The sequence below is a fragment of the Nicotiana attenuata genome, unplaced genomic scaffold, assembly GCF_001879085.1.
Source record: "Nicotiana attenuata strain UT unplaced genomic scaffold, NIATTr2, whole genome shotgun sequence".
NCBI lineage: Eukaryota > Viridiplantae > Streptophyta > Magnoliopsida > Solanales > Solanaceae > Nicotiana > Nicotiana attenuata.
This window is the reverse complement of record NW_017671678.1, coordinates 125,765-131,279: the sequence shown is the minus strand read 5'-3', so window position 1 is coordinate 131,279 and position 5,515 is coordinate 125,765.

Sequence of the window (5,515 nt, the reverse complement as noted above, 5' to 3'; positions counted from 1 at the left end):
AGCTTTATGTCAGTTGGGCAGCCTTTTCAGTTCGACAAGACAACACACATAACGTACTATTTAACCGCGCTATATACACACATAACGTAGTATTTGACCGCGCTATGCGTTGCGTGTTAAAGGTTCCGACGGGTACGAAACAGCTTTATGTCAGTTCGACAAGACAACACACATATATAAAATAACAAACATAATTAAAATTAAATTAATTAGCTTTGATATTTCAATGTTGTTTCCAGTTCTTCCGAATATATACTTTTTTTTAATATCATTAAAAAAACTGAAATGGAAAAGTTCAACTCATAATTAACAAACATAATTTTATTTTATAAAACTTGCAACATAAACAAAATAACTAAATATTACAACATAAACTCATTGATAGTTAGGCATAATAGAAGAAGGACCACCACGAGCATGAGTACAATTGCCACCCAAACCAGCTGAAGGACATTTTCGACGGTCGTGTCCTGTTTGCGAGCATATACCACATCTGCACGCATAAACGGTATCACTAACATCTATTTGGTTCCGTATACGCGTTCTCTTCTGCACCTGTATTCGACGCAAATAGGACTTGTTACACACCATTTTAAATGGTTCAGGCGGCCAATAATGCTTAGCACCCACTAGCTGCAATTGCCCACTATATGTGTTTAGGTACTTCGCAACACTATATTGTTGATCAACATCGTTGGTTGCACCTAAACCAACTTGTTGAAAGCACTTGATGGCATGTGAGCAAGGCATGTGGTAGATGGACCATTTCCCACAAGAGCATAACCTTGTAGATTCATTTACAGTATGTACATTATTCCCCCGATTTTGATGGATTGCGGTGCGAACTTCAAAAACATTTCTTTCGTTATCATACTGCAAAAATGAATGCCAATGTGCTCGCCATCTGTATTTCTCAAATCTCTTCATCGGCACTGGCATAAATTCAACACCCCTTTCGATCAATGACGTTGCAGCTGCAGAACTTTCAACAAACCTCTCCGCCATATGCTTGAACGACATCCGCACCATGGCTGTGACAGGCAATCCTCTTGCCGACTTCAATAACCCGTTGAAAGACTCTGACACATTTGTAGTTAGAGTTTCCCGTCATCTACCACCATCCGCATGCAAAGTCCACTTTTCAGGGTCATGTCACATTAACCAACGATAGGCTGCCTCGTCTTCTTGCCTGATATATTCCATGTGCGTCCGGAATTTATGCTGTTGGTGGTCTGTTGCTGCCATCCACATCAAATCATGCAGATCCTTGTTGGGATATGCCTTCTGGAAATTGGCTTTAAAGTGCCTAACACAGTAACGATGGTAGGCATAAGGTTCTTGCCATGCAGGCAAGTTCTCCATAGAACTTAAGATACCACCGTGCCGATCAGATATTAGACAAATACCGAAACGCTATTTGAAAACGTGCTCTTTCAAGTGGTTCAAAAACAGCGTCCACGTCTCTTGGCTTTCATTGGCACAAATAGCAAAAGCTAGAGGAAATATCTTTCCATTATCATCTACTGCCATGGCTATCAACAGCTTGATATCGTACTTCCCATAGACATGAGTGCCGTCTATGGATATTACGGGCCGACAATGCGAAAAAACATCAATTGCTGGTTTAAACGCCCAGAACACGTAATTGAATATATATTCTGGTTTACCTGGACTCCGCTCAAGCTTCCATTAAACAACCGTCCCAGGGTTAAACTGCTGCAGTGCAGCCATGTACCTAGGCAGATCTGTAAATGACTTATCCTAGTTACCATAGACTATTTCAAACGCGCGTTTGCGTCCGAGATATGCCTTTCTTTTAGTAATGGTATGGCCATGTTCCTGGTGGACTGCTGTAATGCACTCTTTGCTTTTATACCTTATGGACGCTTCGATGTGTGGAATAAGAACAAGAGAAATCAAGTCAATATCCAAGTTGAAGTGATTCCCGTTGAATGTGTCCATTTCGCATGTGTGGGTGGGAATGTATTTACCCACTTTCCACAGACCTGTCTTCTTCTTGCTCGCACGCAACATCCAATGACATGGTCAAAACCACCTGCGACAAACAACCTTGTATACAACCGGACTTGACTCCCATACCGTCATCTCACGACACTCTTTTATGTTGTGCATTTTACAAGCCCTGCTTAGGCGCGCTTTATCAGGAAAAAGCATGCCCTTTGCCAGCACCGTTGGTCTAGACTCATCCCACATTGCTGTCCGAATTTCATCAAAATCCCTTGTGAGCATCCGGCATGCTTGGCAAGTTATCAAGGTAAGGAATCTCCCTTGAATGAAATGGCACTTGGGATTCGTACACTCTTCGTCAAGGGGGGATTTTTTTTTTTTTTGGAGCATACTCTCTCGTCAAATCAGGTCCTTCCTTCTCATCCTCCTCATCACCATCCTCACGAGGAAAGGGTGTCTCGTCTCCAAATTCATCAGCATTGTTGTCGTAATCACTGTTCTCTTCCTCACTCTGTGCATCTGCCAGATCCCGATTTAATACGTCGTCTTCGGGCAATTGAGTGAGTACATTTGGTTCAACTTGCTCGTTTTCACTGCACTATCAACAAAATAATAAGATACTGAATTTAATAAATACTTTCCATATAGCTGTATCACTTCACTTACAAGTCGTAATGTGATGAAATTCCATGATGGACATTTTCATTTCGGTGATGGCTCCCGGATGGACCACCATGATCCAACACACCAAAACTATGCTTGGGTTCATAATTTGTAAAATTCATATCCGGCATGTACCCCCTGTTAAATATATGAGCGTTAATACAAATTCAATACAACAAAAATGTACATCGTAACACAAAGGAAAATTGAAGCTTACCACTCGTCTCGTGAATTATGTAAAGCAGGCGGGGATAAGTTTAAATCAAGGAAAACTCTTTCATCCAGAACCTGTCCGGCAAAAACTCCTCCAGAATAACCACCCGATGACTGGGGGTTATCCGGAACCTGTCCGGCAACCTCATTGTTTGGAACGTCTTCGACCTTGACGTACATATCCAACATTTTGATTACAAGATATTCCCGGTATTCATCCGGACTCCTCAGAAAATCCCTCAAAGTTTCATCATCGTAGTGACGGAATACGAATATCTTCCGGTTACTTTAAGTATCACTGAACGTTTCCTCACACCCATTTTTTTGCATAACAACGATATCAATTTATCGTACTCCATTGTAAGTGGTAATTTAACATGACCCTGTGGAGATAAACTATACCTCACAGAGTTATTCTCCATCACAACCTCACCTTACCCCCCCCCTACCCCCCCCCCCCCAATATATTGAAACTCTTATTCTACGCTCTTCAGACATTACGAAAAAAATGCTTAAGAATTTAACAAGAAAAAATTGAATAGGAGTTAGAATTTTTTGTGAACGAATTTTCCTAAAATCCTAACCACTTTATATAGGAAATGGATAGCCCGGGATATGGAAATTTTTTGACGTATAGCGTTCTTTAAATATACGCTATATACATTTAAATTATTGTTATGTGAGTTAACTTATTGGTGGGTCCATAATCAGGGTATAGCGTTTTTCTTTTGGACGCTATATGTATAGCGTATAAATTCAAAACGCTATATATGGCAGCCAAATCGTCAGGCTATATAGCATCCAAATACAAGACGCTATACTTTAACAAAAAAAGATACCTTTAAGGTATAGCGTCTTGTATTTGGACGCTATACATAGAAAGGTAACTTTTTCTTTTACACTTATTCATATACTTTGAGTCCAAAAACACAATATTTAGGTTCCGGACTCCTTGGAGGTTCATACTAGTCAGAGAGGTGGTAAAATTAATTGAAAATATTTGATAGAGGAAATTCAGAATATGAACAGTTTTTTTGGGGCTCAATTTCTTATTAAATGAAGAAATTTTTAAAATTCACAAAACAGTTAGAGCCTGTTTGGAAAGCCAACTTGGAAATGGATTCGAGTGTAATTGGGTGTAATTACACAGTTTGGCATGTTTATTTGGCCAAGTAATTACTTGGTAAGCATGGAATTGGGTGTAATTGGAGGGGTGTAATTACACTCTCCAATTCTCAAGGGGGATGTGAGAATTGGTGGTAATTACACTGTGTAATTACAAGGTGTAACGACCTGACTAGTTGTTTTGGGCAACTGCGTCCGGTTCGGCAGTTTGAGGTCTCGAGCAGCTTCATGATATGTGTATTGACTTGCGTGCATGGTTGAATTCAGTTAACGGACGATTCAGGGTTAAATTGAAAGAAGGAAACTAGCTTTGGAAGTTTAAACGGTGAGAATTTGACCGGAATTGGACTTTTTGGTAAATGGCTCCGGAATGGGTCGTGGATGATCTTAACAGCTTCGTATGGTAATTTTGGACTTAGGCGCACGTCCGGATTCAGATTTGGAGGTCCGTAGGGTAAATTGCGGCATTTCGGCGAAAGTTGGAAAAGTTGAAGTTTGGAAAATGGAAAAGTTTGACCCATAGTTGACTTTTGTGATATCGGGGTCGGAATGCGATTTTGGGAGTTGGAGCAGCTCCGTTATGTCATTTTGGACTTGTCTGCAAAATTTGGCATTATTCCGAGTTGAATTGATAGGTTTCTGCATGAGATTTGATATTTGAAGATTTGGAAATTCATAAGTTTGATTTTTGGTTTGATTCATTGTTTCGGTGTTGTTTTATGTGATTTGAAACCTCGATCGAGTCCGTGTTAGGTTATATGACCTGTTTGGGTGATTAGACGGGGTCCCGGGAGCCTCGGGTGTGTTTCGGATGGGCTACGGGTCATTTTTCCCTATGTTTGAATTGTTGTTCTGCTATCTGTATTTCTTTCTATGCGATCGCATAGGCGTAACCGCGACCGCGTAGTACAATGTTAACCAGCCATATTTTCCTTCTATGCGATCGCATGGATTCGTTCGCGATCGCATAGCACAAAATTTGGACAGCAGCATTTTCCTTCTATGCGATTGCATTGATTTGTCCGCATAGCATAGCACAAATTTGGACAACAACATTTTCCTTCTATGTGATTGCATTGATTTGTCTGCGATAGCATAGCACAAATTTGGACAACAACATTTTCCTTCTATGAGATTGCATTGATTTGCCCGCGATCGCGTAGAACATTTTGGGCCAGTAGCTATTATCTTCTACGCGATCGCATCACTTCTCCCACGATCGCAATGAACAAACACCTGGCAGACAGAATATATTCCAAAATCGAGGGTTACACCATTTTTATCATATTTTGACTTCTAGAGCTCGGTTTCTGGCAATTTTTGTTGGGTTTTTCACAAAATTCGATTGGGTAAGTGTTCTTCAATTAGAATTAAATATATTCCACAAATTTGTCTTTATTTTTATTATTGAAATTGTGTATTGGGTTGGGAAAAGAGTTGGTTTTTGAAGAAAAATTTCAAAAAGAAAAAACATGATTTGAGGGACCAAATGATATCGGAATTGGATAAATTTTGTATGGTTGAACTCATTTTGGAATGGGTGATC